The sequence below is a fragment of the Clupea harengus genome, chromosome 5 (genome assembly GCF_900700415.2).
Source record: "Clupea harengus chromosome 5, Ch_v2.0.2, whole genome shotgun sequence".
Taxonomy (NCBI): Eukaryota; Metazoa; Chordata; class Actinopteri; order Clupeiformes; family Clupeidae; genus Clupea; species Clupea harengus.
This window is the reverse complement of record NC_045156.1, coordinates 26,448,374-26,466,572: the sequence shown is the minus strand read 5'-3', so window position 1 is coordinate 26,466,572 and position 18,199 is coordinate 26,448,374. Positions and strand designations below refer to the sequence as shown.

Below are 18,199 nucleotides of genomic sequence, written 5' to 3'. Positions count from 1 at the left end.
ATTTGGGCCTGCTTTCAAGGTGGATGGAATCACCAGTAGCTCCAAATACCAGACCCCAGCCTGTATGGGTAAGAGTCTCGACCCATTTTGACTCTACAATATTTTACCAACTCTTCCTTGCAAAACATTTTCTGCATTTATCAAATTGTGAAGAAATCTTCAGCGCACACCCCTCTTTAAGTCAACCCACATATTTTTTATTGGATTCAGGACTCTGGCTTGGCCATTTCAAAATGTTGATCTTCTGTTTGCGAGGCCATTCTTTGTCATAACTTAGTCACCTCCCAACTCAATTTTCTCTTTGTCTTCTCACTAATTTGGAGGGACACTGTTCTGCCATCAGTCACTGTTGTGCCATCATTTTGTCTAATTGTTGACGCTTGGCTTTACTATGTTCATCTAATGCCACATAAATTATTTTGTGGCCCTCTCCTGATCAGTACCTTTGAACAATGAGATCCCGTTCGTGCTTTGTAATCTCTTTGTGGACCATGGTAGGATCGAACCAAGAAGCTATCGGGAAAATCCTACAGGAACAGCTGAACGTCAGTTGGTAGGTGTACTTTACTTTGACTATTCATGTGATTGGCTGATTCTGAATGCTAAAATATCCTCTATTATAAAAGGAAGTACATACTTGTGCAACCTGTAAACTTTTGGTTTGTTACATTTTCATTTTGCCCTTAAAATATTTGTATTTGGTTTCATTTGAATTTTACAGTTATAGAGTAATTCCATATTAAAGGCAGAACATTTGACATGATTTATCATGGTTTAATTTTTTCACAAAGATCTTCCATTTTTATTCATTTTTATTTTTCTTTACTTCACATATTTTATAAATGAATAATTGTCTTAAAAGACTTATTAGTAAATAAATAGTCTACATAGACTAATTTGAACTTCCATGAGCAGTTAGAGTGCTGAGCTCGCCTCATGGAGCTAGCTAGCGTATGCTTGCAAGAACAAAATGGCGCCGGATCGGGTGGTATGGGGGGCGGTCCAAGGCTATGTAGAGAGACTCCCTTGGGATGTCATAGTGGGAATACAATCTGAAGGGCTCGCTGAATCACATCTTTTCTTACATAGACAGCCCATAAGAAACTGACTGTGTTGTCTTTTTTCAGTGTTTTTGTGTTGGTAGGCATGCCAGATACCCAAATCTATGTGTAGGAAGCACTAAAAAAGTTACATTTTCATGTCCCGTCTAACTAAATGTGTTGCATGGGGAGGGGATTGGGCAGTGAATCAAATCTGGTTCGTTCTTGTTCGTTCGTTCTTGTTCTCGTTCGTGTCTCGTTCGTTCTTCTACAGCAACTCAGGCAAGGAAAAAAAAGCCTCGACTGATGGTTACAAGCACAAGGGTGAGAGGTAAATGCTTACCTTCAAAGAGAGGGCAAATCTTTCTCCAGCAAGTGATTGATCCCTGGCTTGTGTACTGCCCAAGAGAGGTCTCCAACAGAAAGAGTGGGATGCCACAGGTAAACAGGAACAGCACATAAGGAATGAAGAACACCCCTTAGGGGGGCACAAGGTAAACACGCAAACTTGACAGAGAAGCTCTTTTCATCAGATACGTGATCACAAAAGCATGCTGGACCCTAACCTTGTAAATCTTTCAGATTCAATGCCTATTGTCATAATGCCAATATGCCAATAATGCTATATCACACACATGCCTGTGTGTGATATAGCCACTAATGACAAATTGCATATAGTATCTGTTATGACTACTATGAATTATTAAGCCACATTCTGGTGCAGTTTGGACCCTAGATTCAGAACCCCAATAAGTAAACATGTTCAAGGTTTACTGCTTAAAGTCAAGTAGTATGGAATGCACACTGATCTGTCCTATGTGCAATACAACATTGACATAACATGTTGAAGAATATATGTTTGCTTTCATTCAAGGTTAGGTTCTGGATTTGGATTATGTGAGATCGCTCTCATTTTCAACATGGGTTTGAAAATAAAAAAGATATAATATTGAGGACCAGGCTTAACTCATGGTTAAGCTTTTCATCCTTATATTGTTACATTTTAATAATAGTCATGCTATAGAAACCAAGATGCCAAGTTATGTATGAAACATTCTGGATTAAATTAATCTTTTCTCTTACCTCCTCCGTTTTTGTAACATAGGTATGGAAACCTCCACACATTACCCAAGCCAATGATCTGGCCAGCCACTGCTAGGAGAAATTCCATTTTGTTGGACCACTGGTCCCTCTCTGGTTTGCTAGGAGCAGGCTGGGCCATGGTTACATCCTGGCACGCCAATTTGCACTTCATTTGAGGCTCAAGCTGCTTTTCCATGGTCCTGCACAAAATATTCAGAGCTAATGTTATGGTCAGATTTAATACAATTTGAGGTCCTTCTAATAAACAGATTGAAGAGTAGTACTGAACGGGCCTATCGGGCCCAGGCCCAGGGGCCCATGAGCTCAGGGGCCCCCTAAGCCAGAGCCTCTGCGTGAAGTCGCTGTTACGTATCTCTTATTTGTGGTTGAAAGAGGTGTATTTTGTTAAGTTACTGTTGGCTTCAATTGAGTGTACCTGTGCTGTGTTAGAAAATGTGTATGTGCGCTGTAAATCCTGTTGAGGTGTAGGTGAATTTAGTTATTGTGCTGTTGAAAAAATGTCATTACATTTAAGTAATGTTTTGCGAGCGCACGATTCTTTGCGGGCGCGCGCGAAGGGGGAGGGGGGGGGGGGTTACATGTCCAGGCCCAGGGGCCCATGGTTTCATAATCCGTCCATGGTTGCAGCTGTCTAAAATGATTGACCGTCTAGAGAGCTGTGATCACTAAGGGCCTTCACACAGCTACCTCTGTTTGGTGTGGGGATCTCAGCTACATTACTGCCACAGCTGTTGCACCTCTGTCCCCAATATACATCGTAATATGTTTCTGCAGCAGAGTAGGACACTGGGCCAAAACAGACGATACACTAAGATTGACGATCATAAAATAGATATAAAAATATAAAAGATATAAGACAGCTATAAAGATGCTATAAAGAGTTTTGGCTGTTTTCTTGCTCTTACTTGCCTCAATTTGTCATTGTTCAAGCTAAGAAGTGAGCTAGTATCAGCTATTAAGTAAGTTTTACTTTGGTCAGCAGAGGGTAAATTGTATCCTGATTTTAAAAACTGCTTTTCCTAACTATTGCTGTCATTTAGTCATTATCCAATGTAGATACTAGTGGAACTTTTCAATTAAAATAGCCAACACAATGCTAATCATTCTTGTTGATCACCATGCTAACTAGCCAACAAGTGTTTATTCATGTTCCCAATGATCTATGATCCAATGGTTTGATGTTTTCAGGCCCTATATTGTATTCCCCTATACCCAGGATACTATAGTCTGGGGGTTCTGTTCCTCAGCTTAATAACCTCTTAATATTAACATTAAGGCTACTTTCCAATGTGTTTTAAGTTGGCTGTTAGCTATTTAGCTTGCTAGTTTGAGACAAAACCTCTATAATGCCACTTTAAGGATACAAAGACATGGGACCATGGAACCCAAAAACAATACATAGCTGGGGAATATGAAATCCTGACAGCATAGAACCCTTGGAACACAGGGATGGTCCTAGCCAGTTAATTGAAGTGCTACAAATGGAATATATATATATACAGTACACACACACATACTGTACATACATACATACATACATACATACATACACAGATTACACACACATATATATAAAATATATACAGTATGTGTGTGAATATGTAAAGATAAGGGGGGGATACTTATTATAAGGTCCCAACATATTCACAAACAACCCTCCTTTGCTGGAAAGTTTTAACCTTTACACATTTGTCCAGAATACATATTTTCTATCACTGCTCCTGTAACATGAGAACAATTAAAGTTAGATTTTAGATAACTTATACGTATTCAATAAGAATCAAAAGTGCACACTGGAATTTCTGTGAACATTAAGATGGGGGAATTAAATGTCACTACTGCAAATGCCCAAACAATAGACCCTCATTCCACAGCCATTACAATACGAGGAATGTCTGTTTTTGGAATGACCTGCTGTCATAGCAACTCAAAAGCAGCCTTTCTGTCTGGGATTAGCCTCTTCTCCTCACATTTACCCAGGATGCAAGGCAAGATATATGACCACACAAAACAGTCAGTCTCAGTCAAACAGTGGGAGGGCAGAGTGGGTTGTTTCTGTGTTACTGGTATGTCAAGTTATGTCACGCTGACTTTGTGTAGCTCCACTGGAAGTGGGTCACTGAAAATGAAAAAGTGAGTTCATTGCAGCATATGTATAGCTTCAAAGCTTCAGTGTGATGTATCGTGTGTTTGTTACAATTAAGGTGTTTTTTTGTTCATCACATTAAGTCTTTCCATTGTATCATGGAGCTGACTTAGTAATAACATACTTAACATACTGTGCTAAAACCTTTGATTGTTTAAGCATGTGTGTTGAGGCAGTAGCAAATGAGGAAGTAGCATACTTTGGACAAAAGCGTCTGCTAAATGACTAAATGTAAATGTAAATGTAAGCATACAACTTTGTATTAATGCAACTCTTCTTCAACAGGTAAATCATCATTCTTGTACAACTGGGTTAGTTCATATCATTGTAGTTCAAGTGAACTATGTAGAATTCAAATAAAATAAATCACAATTTACACCATTCTATTCTTGACCATATTGTGCATTTATCATCATAGTCAGAATCACTGCACATTTTTAATATCCATAGACAAGTAAAGGTTTGTGGAAATAATGAACAATAAATTATAGAGAATGCAGCAATCAGTCAAATTTTGCCTAGCATGAGCCCAATTTTTCCAAGCTTACCATACCTTATGTTAATACATTCAATAAGTAAGTAATTGACATCAAAACATTAAATTCACTAACGCCTGACTGTTGTAAGCTGCCCTTGTGCTACAAAGTAAAACAGGAAGACACACACAAAGAACCCACCCACCTTAACCTTTGCCCTACATTCGACCGCTTAGTTACTACAGTGCCTCTCAGAGTGGAATATGTGTGACTGAGGGTTGCTTAAGAACTGGAATATTTACTATTTCACAACAAAGAAATCTTTAAAATAATCACAAAACAAGTTCAAGTATAGCCTACTGCAGTCAGGCACCACACAACAGCACTAAAAGTGTGAGAAAGGGAGAGGATGAACAACAGATGTACCTGATGTGCTGACAGTAGTGAAGCCGGATATGAACGCACTACTTCCCCGTGGAAGTCATAGAGGACATTGAAGGTGTTGTTTCTGTGCTGTGTGCCATAGTAAGGGCTTTCCCAGCCTTTGCTTTGTGCCTGCCTCTCTCTTCCAGCCTGGAGCTATTCGTGAATGTGTCCATGCAGAGAGGCTAGAGCATGTGGAAGCGTGTGCGTGTGTGACGTTCTTAGGCGGAGCTTACTAAGATGACAACCGTTCGTTTGCTGCTGACAGTCGTGTGGCTTGCATACGCAGTAGAATGTAGCTATGGAAATGACAATTTTATTAATAAATTACCTTATGTCTAGCACTACACTTTTTAACAGTAATAAACCCCACATTTTACGGAGTTTAGACTGAAAGCTTTGACTTTTTTTTCAGCAACTTCATACTAGTGTCTGGAACTTAATAAACTTTGTTGTTGCTTTCAGGGACCATCACAGCAGCAGACTCGTGTTTGGCAAGGTTTTAACGTCAAGTTATTTCCTTAAGCATTAAAAATTCAACAGTAACGTCTACTTAAGAACCAATTCTTAAAATAACAGTGACCCATACTATGGAGACCATGCATCACATAATATAAACAAGGCAAGGCATGATGTTTTGAATTGCTTTCCAATAGTCATGTAAATATTGACTTTACGCTGTCAAACTGTACTGTGAGTGTGTTGGTTATGTGCACGGTCTCCTTAAGAGTAATTTGTTTATCAATGATGTCATCAACACCATATCTACAGTGGAGGATGTGTATTAGTTGATAGAAAACCAAGAAAAGCCTACTGTACCTACTTCTCTTCGTGATATTGTTACTCATCTGTTACATTTCGTGCCTATGGTACATTACTTTGTGAACAATAGTCTTAAACCAGATTTGTTGGCCATATTAGTTGGTTTAATGCTAGCTGTAACATTTAACGTCCAAGTCAGTGGCAGTTTGTCCTTAAGGGCGATTTGGGCGACGCACTGCCAAACGGGAAAAGGAGAGATTTTTTTCTGTCCGATTCTACCACCAGACCGTCTGATCTGCCTCTGAATGTCATTGTCCAATCAGCCTAAATCGCCCAAGACGTCTCTCATAGAGACTCATGTAAAAACATTTTTTTTTTTCACAAAACAAGGCTCTCAATGCATTCTCAATGGGTTCCGGGTGGAGATCCTACATCCAAGAATTGGTACTGTCGCTACCTGATGGTAGTCCTCTACCCGATGGTAGTCCGCATGCGCACTACCCGATCAGTCGCCACTTTGCGACACTGTAGACAGCGGAATACAATCGCTGGCTAAAGCTGATGGAAGTTCGCGAAAGACGGTATACTTTAAGAAGTTTGGTCATTGTATACAGCTGTAAGTTCTTAACGTTTGTATAATAAAGAAGTAAAGAAGTTAAAGATATACTGGATATGCTCTTTTGTTCTCCCTGTCAAGTTCTATTGGCTAGCACATCAATGCTTTATTTGTTTTACCTACTGCTATATTTTCTCACTTCTTCATTATACAAACTATTTGCCTTTTACCCTTACTCCGTCTCCACACTTTTAATAATTAAATATTACATTAAATATGCCCACATTATGCGTTAAGACAGCCCCATATGTTGACGTTGAGCCTTCTGCCGTAAACCGTTTGTGTCTGAGCATGCGCGATGTGCGGGGCTACTATCGGGTAGAGGACTACCATCCGGTAGCGACAGGTACTGTAGGTAGAGATAACGTATTTCCGGTGGGATCCGTGTTGAAACCGGAAGTGGGTACTTTACTCCGTTTGACTGGCTAATACCAGGACCTTTACTTTTTCGTAGAGAAATTGTGTCGATCGCCTGCCTTTTAAAGAATCGTATTTTGTATTTTTCTTTATTTCTGCGAAGTTGTACGGCTCAATACTCAACTGACTTGTTAATCGAACTTTTACGAAGTCATACGACTAAACACACAAGTGATTGGCTGTTCAGGTCAGATGACAAGTTTTAACCAACCAGAGACCGTAGTAAAGTAAAGTTCCAACTTCCGGTTTCAATACGGATCCCAGCGGAAATACGTTATCTCTACCTACAGGTACAAAAGAAAATCGTGGCTAGCAGGCTGTGAAGTGGCTAACGCGGTCTGCATTTCTATACACCACTGTCACTTTTCATAGGTTTCACAGTGTGAATGCTCGCTACTTGCACTAACACTGAGTTATCTTCTATGTGATGACTTATTTTGCTTTTGTAAGCCAATACTTTCAAGATCACTCAATAAATATTGTTGGTTTTGACATGTTACCCCTTTATCTTTATGTTACCTTCTTTATGTTGTTACTGGACATATCTTGTGTCCTGTATGGGCTGTCTACACTTAAAGCCCAGAGGGATTGCTGACTGAGCACTTGATTGACGCGCTTGTTAGGTGTAAAATAACGTTCCAACTTTGCATCCTCGTTCTTGGCTATGCAAACTTTATTTCTCATAGTAAGATCCAATCCATAAGCATGTCCATGTATCCAGACTTGCAACGAATTTACATGTAACAGACCTTTGTTAATACAAATAAAGCGGTCAAAAAGCTATATGCGCTCTCCCTCTGTCAAGCAACACCTGACACCTGCATGACCTATCCCACCTATATTGTGTGAGCCCAATTAAGGTGGAGCGCCATCTAGTGTCCCAACAAGATTAAAACATGAACCCCAAATGGCTCCTACACACCGGCCCCTAATTGTGATGGCCGACAGACATAACAATTAAAATACATACCAATGGGAGCCATAAAGAAAAGTGGGCAGAGTGAAATGACACCTGTAGATACTCCACAAGTTCGAAACATTAGTATGGTGAAATGATGACACAATGACTCAAGCAGCAATCATTTGGATCCTCAGACAGTTTGGTGGTCGTTTTAGCATAGCCTCTGCCTTGCACATGGATATCCTATTAACCATGGCTGATACACTCTGCTCCGGAACTGCTTTTGTTTCCATGCAAAGGACCATTAATAACCCAGCCTAGGGCTATTTTCATAGAATATGGGCCATCGCCTCTGCTGTTGACAACCTCCCAGGGCTCCAACATTTTCGGTGCATTGCTTCCAATCAACAGGTCAACATTAGCCATTATGCTGGGGATTTTAACCTTTGCTAGGTAAGGCAATTTTGCCAAATCTCCTTCCTTCAACAGGTTATCTGGTGACGGCAGGAGGATAAGCATGCACCCCTATACATCAACAGATCCGTAGTGGAAAAGGTCAGTTGCTTCAGGTTCCTCAGGGTGAACATCAGCAGTGATCTCACCTAGTCTGTTCACACGGACAAGGTGGTGAAAGCGGCCCGGAAACGCCTCTTCTTCCTTAAGGAGACTGAAGAAGTTTGGTATGGAATCAGTCATCCTCACTAACTTTTACAGGTGTACTATAGAGAGCATCCTGACTGGTTGCATCACAGTGTGGTACGGGAGCTGCACAGCCAAGGACCGTAAGGTCTTACGTAGTGTGGTCAGGTCTGCGGAGTTCATCATAAGCAGGGAGCTCCCAGCCCTGCAGGACATCTTCCACACAAGATGCATCAGAAAAGCTGGCAGGATCCTTAAAGAATGCTACCATCCATCCTTTAGACTTTTTTCCCCTTTGCCTTCTGGTAGGCGCTACCGAAGTATTCGATCTCGCACCCGTAGATTGGAGAGCAGTTTCTTTCCAGGGGCCATCAGGCTTTTAAATGGACAGTGATACAGTCTCGCCACTTTACACTTTACATGTTACAGTTTTCTACTGTTTGCACTATCAGTAATATTGCACTACCTGATATCAGGCACATTTGATTTGTCTTTAGGTTAGTATAGGTAGTATATTAGGTTAGTATAGGTTACTGAATGTGTATTATATGTTTAGCAGATTGTATTGTATATTTATTTTGTAGATTTATTAAATGTTTATTATATGTGTAATCTATGTTCAGAGTACTTATATGTTATGTTATGTTATTTATGTTATGCTATGGTAGTTTGTTGTGCGGTGTCTTGTCCTAAGAATTTCAGTGCCCAGTCTGACTCTGTTTTTCTGTGCATCTGACAAATAAATACTTGAACTTGAATCTGAATTTACAAGCATTTTCTTCTGTGTGAAGGTTTCCGGGAGTTTATAGAAATGGTTGTCATTGATTCAAGACACCTCCAAGCCTGAGACTGAGTATGCTGGCACCACTCTTTCCTGTCCCATGGTTTCTAGGAGAAGATGAGTTTGTCTTCCAGCATTACTTGGTCCCCCTTAATGAACTTGACTTGGACTGGCAGGATGGGAAGCAGGCAACGATCCCTTCCGGCCCCTGATTTGATCACAAGTTTTCGGGGATGTTGTTATCACTTGGGCCCCTGACTCCTTGGCGGGTTCTGTAGGTGCACAGGCTGTCTCTCTCCTGTCGATGTGAAGTACAGTGGGATGCCTTTGTCCTACAGGTCAACCGCTCCTCACAGTTCCGACTCCAGTGCCCTGCGCATAGGCAGCCAAAGCAGAGTTCTTTCTCTTTAAGAAAGCTTAGCTTGTCTCTGTGTTCCATCTGTTTGAACTGTTGGCATTGCTGCAATGAGTGGCCTTGAGTGCAACACGCGCAACCTAGCTCCACTGCAGAGTCATGTCCTTGTGACGCATTCCTTCATTCTCCATTATTCTCCATTGATTCCATGGATACAATGTTTGTAGCAAAGCTGTTTGCGTTGATCCTATTCCCTTGATGGGACTTCGGCCTATTAGCCTCTGGAATTAATTAATTAAAGGTTGCTAAGTCACTTATGTCACCATACAGGGGGTCTGATATTGTTCTCACGTGTCTTTCTAGGAATTTCACCAGGTCTTTGAACAGGGCTCTGTGTTAGGTTTTCTCCAGTATGTCAAATGCAATGGTTCTCCATCGCTCTCTGAGCTTGAATGGCAGTTTAGAAATGATTGCCCTCATATTAATTGGCATATCCAATCTTGCATGTACTGTAATTCCTCCATCACGTTACAACAGCTGCGTAGAAAAAGAGGGTAACCCTGCAATGTGCTGACATCTTCAGTCTTTATTATGGGCCAGGACAAAGCCCTTTCTATATATGCCACAGCAATCCTGTACTTACTGCCGAAATGTTCACACAGCAGCTGCTTTGCTTTAGCATAGCCATACTCAGGTGTCATGTGAAGACAGCTACGGATCAGCTCCCTTGGCTGACCCCTAGTGAACTGTTCAAAGTAGTAGAGGCAGTCACCCTTGCTGGCCTTCTCCTCCACTCCTTGTTCAAATGCTCTCATGAAGGAAATATACTGAAGAGGATCTCCATCGAACAAGGGGATATCTCTTGCTGGCAATGATGATAGGCGTTGTTGTTGGACGAGTGCTGATGTTATTTCATTTTGCCTTTGCATTACTATGAGAAGGTCTCCAGAGTGACTTTGAGCTGTTGGTTGAGTGTTGGGATGGGAACGTTCCAGAGTCCACGTCAATGTTTCCCTTTCCAGTGTATGATAGCTGTTAGAATTAGTCCACTCCTTTGGTCGAGTTGCAGGGTGTTGGCTAGCTCCCTGAGGCCACCTTATGGCTGTTAATGGGTTGATGGCTGCGGGCAGCGTCAACTGCTGGGTCTGCTTGGGGGTATAAGCTTGAATTCCAATTTGTTTACAGGTGCCATGTTTCTAGTTCCTCTTTCCAGGTAAGAATTAATTGCATTGGATACCTTTGACCGACTATCAGAGGCCTGTAGCACAGCAAGTTTAGCTGCAGACTCCGCAAGCATGGTTTCTGCTAGTGATGTGTCGTTCGTGAACGATTCGTTCATTTTGAACGAATCCTTACAAGGACTCGGGAGTAACGAGTCTTCTCAAAGAGAGATTCGTTCATTTTCTCGTGGCTGCGCATCGGGACTGTTGCATAGGCGAAGGTCACGTGAAAAAGGATCCAAAGACTCGTACAAAGACCCAGTCGGGAAATGAACGAATCATTTCTGTTTCCTCTAGCTACCAGTACTGAGCCTATGCAGGTCACGTGAAAAAGGATCCAAAGACTCGTATCCGGCAGATGAACGAATCATTGATCCAAAGACTCGGTCGGGAGGTGAACGATTCGTTCATCTGCCGGGTACGAGTCTTTGGATCATTTTTCACGTGACCTGCATAGGCTCAGTACTGGTAGCTAGAGAAAACAGAAATAATTAGTTCATTTTGACTGGGTCTTCAGATACGGATCTTAGGATCATCTTTCACGTAACCTGCATAGGCTCAGAAGAGGAAACAGAAAGTATTTGTTTACCTCGTTCACTTTTGCGTGACTAGGTTTAGTAAGACGTGAATGATATTCGTTCACAAGTAATAATTACAGGTTATTTTAACTTTTTTGTACTTGACTTACAGTTCAGTGCAGCGTAATTGTTTGCCGTGATAATTAAATGCTAGTGTAATAATAAATGACCATTTCAAATCATCCAAACTGTCATGATACATTATTTTAGGAATTTCTTTTAAATTAGTATCTGCTGGTTTACATGCACTAACCTACATGAGAATATGATACGTGTTTGCAGTGGATGTATTTAAGCCAGGGAATTGGCTATAAAATGTTGAGCAACACACCATGTTTCTAGTTCCTCTTTCCAGGTAAGAATTAATTGCATTGGATACCTTTGACCGACTATCAGAAGCCTGTAGCACAGCAAGTTTAGCTGCAGACTCAGCAAGCATGGTTTCTGCTATTCTGCTAAGCTATTTTACACCCTACAACATTTGAGTAATGTGAATAATTAATAAGTCGGATAATTTATTGTGGAGCCACATCATTTTTGCTTATGAAGGCTCCTGGATGCAACTTTCCTTCATAGCTTTCCACCAGTAACTTAGCTCCTCTATGTAGCTATGTAGGGGAAATCATTCAGTTGTGTGCTGCCATCTAGTTGACAAAAAGGTATTGCCGTATGAGTTAATCAACTAACAACAAATTGATACAATTGACTTGCTTGATGTAGCTACTGAATGGGTCGCCTTAATCATTATCAAAAAATTTGCTAAAATACACATCTTAGTTGATGAAGGATAAGGCGTACGCTAGAAATTGCATAGTGTTGACACACTTAATACTGCAATATAATTTCATATTAATTTGTATTGATGTACTGAAGTTCATATACATATGTTGTATTTCTTGTAGTTTTATCCTACTTCCAGTCAACATGAAATGGAGTTGAACTAAGCTTCAGCATGGTGATTGGAGGAGGAGTTGTCTAGCAGCCAACTTATGCAGGGTGTACAGGGGTGGCAAAATACAAACTTTTTCACATAACATGAAACGAAAATGTAAAAAAAAAAATATCATGATAGATTGAAGTATATTTCAAGCAAATATCATTCGGTTATATTGTAACCTTTGTTCTCTAAGTGAAAAGACTAACTCTCCACTCTGTTACATATTACAAATGACCCACTTGATCGAGTGACATGGAGACTCTTCCTTGATAAGTGCAACATAAAGCACCTGTGCTGGCGTTGGATTAGTGTTTGTTGCTGACTGACTCATGTTCAGAGCCGCCCTGAAGTGGAGTGAGTTACAATGTAACTAAACGCAAATCTTTCACCCCGACCTTTCATTGTTTTGTTTACGTCCTGTCTTGGTCTGTTTTCCCGCCATTTTCAGTAATCCCATATTCACCAGACAGTCATGTGACCAATTACTCAGGTATTTACACCTGGTTGTTTTTCATTCTCATTGCTGAGTCTCTGGTCTACAGTTCTGGTCTCGAGCTTCAGTCTTTCCAGCACGCTGGAGATTAACCTGTTGATTTTCCTGTAAGTCTTTGGATACTCCTGGTCTCCTGTTTAGTTTAGTTTTTTGCTGTTAGTTAACTTAGCCATTTTTTGCCTGCCTTGTTTGTTGCTCTGGATTCCTGTTTCCCCCCCCTCGAGAGGCTCTCTGCCTTTTTTGATCGTATCTTCTGAGCTTTGACATTATTCTGATCTTTTTGTTTTTGTCTACTGAGAGTTTTTGCACTTCTGCATATCTGCACTTTGGGTCCTACTTTTCCAGCGCCCCGAGTTCAATTCCCGACTCCCGCCCTGACACGCTAAGGCTGCAGCTGTTCTACTCATTACCTCCCGCAACTCAAAATCTGCAGTTCCAAAACCCTGGGGCTACTTTAACCCCTGGTCTACCTGACCCTCATCATCCTCAGACGGAAATAGAGAACTCACGTCCACTTCATCCTCCGAGGATACTGTAAGGCTCTCTGTTCCCGGGAACCGCTCACTCCCGTGCCCCCTTCCTTCTTCCATTCTCGTGGTCACGTGGGATCACACCTAATCCACATTTAAAGCTGAAATGTATTTGGTAAATTGAAGATGCTAGCACATTAGTGTTTGATATCATTTTAATGGTCTCAGTGCAAGGAGTACATTGGGTCTCACTTGTAGAACAATAGGGTAAATCTTTAAGAGGACCCAGCTGGGGTCACAAATGCAGCCCCAGGATCTTACCTCCTGCCACTGTGATAAGGAAATGCCCCCTATAGTTCAAAGGTCCCCAGATTTGTATATAGTATATAGATTGATAACTGAGAAGGTCCCCCATTTCAGACAATTCATGGGTGGAGCCACTATCACAGGACTGGCCATGATACTCTCTTCTCGGGTGCTTGGCATGTAGTTCAGTGCAGGAGAGGGAGAGGGGTCGTTTACCATCAAAGAGTATCCACGTTACTCAATCCGGTGGGTTGAGGTTTTCATTAAGGATATCTCTGTACTTTGCTCTGTTCAGTTTTCAACCCTGACAAGTTGCCTAGTCCCTGCCGCTGAAAAATTCCTCCACAGCATGATGCTCATTTCCACTCACAGTGAAAAACATTTATTGAGTGTTTATTTAGCGTTAGGGTGTCGTGGGGAAATGAACGCTACACGTTTAAGTCGAACTGTATCGATCCCCTGGCAACGTGGCCTTGTTCCACAACTTCATTGGTCAAAACCTATTTATTGGCCATGTATTTGCCAGAGTGTCTGACAAAGGACCCGTTAGGTACGAGTATCGATTAATACATTACCTATCGTGAACTGTACGACAATAGCTAGGTGAATCAGCTAAAATGTAGAGGCGTAAAGAGATGGTTTTGCCGTTCTTGAGTTTTTAATTCAGATATTCAATGACTAAAACATCGATATAAACATCTGTTGCAGTACAAAAGCATAGTTTTAGCCGATTCACCTACTTCATCTTTTACACTTGCAAATGTTAAAACTAACGTTAAAACTAGACCTGCAATATGATTTAGAAACAACTGTAAAAACTGTTTATTTTATTTACATGTAACTGAGCTGATATCGGTCCTGTGGAAACACCAAAATATTAGAAAAAGTTGCTTAACATTGTAGCCTTAAACCACAATAAACCTAAAACCACACTGTATGTGGTGTGGTCTTATCACCAGTCCCCTGTATTCTTCCACCTGACTGAATGATATAAATACAAACACCTTCTAGTTTGGCAGCTAAGCCTGAGGGGTTATCCTTTTACCACCTTTTACCGCAGAAACACACATTGAGGTATGGGATACAACTAGGTTCAGATGTAAAAATTGACCTGCACCTAGGCCGATCGTTCATCCAGTGTCATTTAATAACTGTGTGATCTGTACACCATCCGGGTAACTACATGAAGTCAAGCCCCGTTACCCTTGGCTCGGCTCTCCCGCGCTGGCACATCCTGCCAATTCAGGTGCGGCTATCTAACTACATCTATGCATAATATGAACTAGATGTGGGACTAACATTAGATAGCATTTAGGAAACTAAACTACACTACCACTAAACTATCACCACAAGCAGTAGATTCATACTGACTACAGAAATAATGGCATTAATGCAACGTGCATTTAGCTGACACTGAACCTCATGCTGAGTTTCACAGCAGTGGTGTCACCAGTGTGCCCTGGCTGTGCTTCGACATCCACTCGATTACATTTTCTGTAACACATGACCAGTATTACAATAATTATTCTTAATTTTGCAGCTTTTCTGCAATTCTCATGTTCCAAATTCAAATTCTCCATCTTAAAAATGTATGATTTGACACTGAGATCATCCTTATCAGACTTATCTACAAACTTTTTTGCAATTCAATTTTCATACCAATCATGGCCGCCATCTTGAAAAATGTATCATTCAAACTGCGATTCCCAGGAACTATGTATGGTAGATAAATTGAACTAATTAAGGAGAGGCGATAAAACTCATAAGACAAACCATTCAGCAGTCAGCTCCAGTTCCAAATGTTAAATGTAACTGAGATTAAATATGATTGAATTATTGGCCAATTATGCCCCGAGACCAGGGCCCTCTTCAATGAAGCCTCTCTGTATCCTGTGTGCCCATATCCTCTATCAACCCCTGCTCTAAACACAACTGATTGAAATGAGTGAAAGTTGGAAAACATATATTTATACAGGATACATTTAAACAACTTAGGAACTGTACTGTTAACACCTAATATAGGTTGGGCACACATGTAGCCCACAGATTTTTAGTCACCTAATCACTTGCTACAGCTGAAACGGGCACAACTTTGTTGAATGTCATGAACTGTATGACAGGATACACCACACTGGCAACCATGAATTAAATCAATTAATTAATGAAAAAATGTAACTGTGTTATATTCAACAATTCCAGCCTCTGTTTCATTGTTTAATTAAAACTGTATTTGTTCATTATTTCTACTATAACAAATACATTTGTTACTTCATTAACTATATAATAATGTCACATATGAAACTCCATGCAATACGATTGTACAACGAGGTGTTTTGATAAGAGGAGGCACCTGACATACTCTAAATATTCTTCCTTAGTCTCTTCCCCTACCTACAGTAAATATAAGTTCACGTGGTAGCCAACTCCACCTAACAATCTTAATACAGGTCTATAAGGCGCTGCATGCTTTTGTGCAGTATGTTTTATACAGTAGAAAGTGGACAGTGGACAGTGGGAAGCAATGAAAGTATTAAAAACATGAACTTATAGGTTTATTGGTTATAACTCTATGGTTATCACTCTACTACATACTGTAAATGACTTACCTAAATGCTCTTGTACTTACTTAAATGCTCTTGTACTTACTTAAATGCTCTTGTAAGGGCAGATGTTCACTTTTGCTCTATTCACTTATGCTCAGTGATCAGACTTTTGATGTTACATTTAGATGCATGTTTACATTCTCTTCTAATTAGAGATTTAAACTGCATAAAATGAATTCCCCACTTACCCATTCTTATGTGCAGAATCTTTGCAACATTCATTTATCAACTCCTCTGTTCCCAAGGTAGCGTTTGTCTGCTTTGTGCCCTGAGACATCTTGCTTGTCATATTGTCTTGCCTGCACATACGATACGTTTTTAAATACCTACCTGATGTTCCATTCATATGCCATGTCATAGGACCGATCACATGCGTCATTAACCATTAATAAGTGAACATTTTAAGGCAAAGAGTAAGCAAAACTCACGACAGCAGAGTTAATGATTAATATGGCCCTGTCAAACTCATGACCACTACATCTAGTTATAAAGGGAGTACATCTGGCTGCCAGTGTGAAGCAATAATATTTAAGATAACCATAACTGTATTTTCTCAAGTTTTATTAAAATCTTTAAATGGCTAAGCACACACAGTAGAATTAAGCTGAACATATTACCTCAAAACTGCTGTGTCATCATCAACTTGCTCATTACCTGATTTCCACTGACAGTGCAAAGTAGGGACTCTTTCTGCCAGTTGTCCTATAACTTGGTTTTGGTGACTGATTTTCTGCCCCTTTTTCCATCTGTGAACATCTAATCATTTCTGTGCTGATAGACTTTAGTATTGTGTCGTTTGTATGGTACTGAAAGGACATGCATGAGCGTCCAGGCACTCTTTACCCATGTAACAGCATGTGGACCATACTCAGGTCTTTCAACCACTAAAAGTTTACTGATCCAGATGCTGGCAAACACATACAATGTCTGTTCTAAATCTGGGGATTTTTCTCAAGAGAGCTGAACTACACAAGTGCAGGACCAAACTTCATCCAGGACTAACAGACATAGCAGTTATAATTAAAGGATTGCATCTCAGCTTTTGTTTTCTTAGTTAGTGTATTAGCAACATTTCCATGTATTCATTTGGCAAACGCTTTTATCCATGGACTTACAAGTACAATAACCAAACATAGAACATAAAGGGCCATGAAAAATGTAGTGGTGTGACATGACCTTTTCGGATGGTAAAAAAGTGAGGCATGCGGCTGCATTCTTGATCATCTGAACAGGTTTGATTCCACATGCTGCCAGAACATTAGAAGGATACTGCAGTTCACATGAGAGATGTTGCAACAATGTCCAATTACACGCAACAAATACAAATTAATATAAAATGCACTGGATTAATAAATATGGTCAATCATTATAAGCTCTGACCCATTCATTCTGATTTTTCCAACTCCTTCACTATATATGAACACACATATACATTATTTTACCCTTGGATATTAAAATGAGTTCATATCACACATGCTAGCAACTACCAACCATTAAAATGGTTCCCTAAGCTAGAGATAGCACCTCTTGCGGAGGTTCAAGCGCCATTGCATCCCCTTAAATAGGCTACAGTTAGGTAGGAATACACATGAACTCATGTTAGTATGAAGCTGCACAGTCACCCATATATGTGGTGTCATTTGTAATATGTACAAAATGTTGCATGTTATAATCCTGCTCAGTTTTGGCACATTTAGCATTATCAAATGAAAAAAAAGCACTTCAATGTTCAAATGTCACTATTTCGAACATTCATGCAATAACTTTTCCAAGAATAATGTTTTGCAGTAACGCAAAATTGTAAAATAATATAAATGTTAAATCTAAATAGGGATGTTAAATGTAAAATATAAATGTTAAATGTAATTGTTGAATATAAATATAAACATTCAGTGCTAAATGTTAAATATAAATATAAAATGCTTAATGTAA

General features: G+C 40.2%; 1 pseudogene; it reads right to left on the bottom strand.

The window, feature by feature from the left end:
- Positions 1–86, bottom strand: part of LOC105889217 — a 4,368-nt pseudogene extending 4,282 nt beyond the window's left edge.
- Positions 87–18,199: the final 18,113 nt, after the last annotated feature.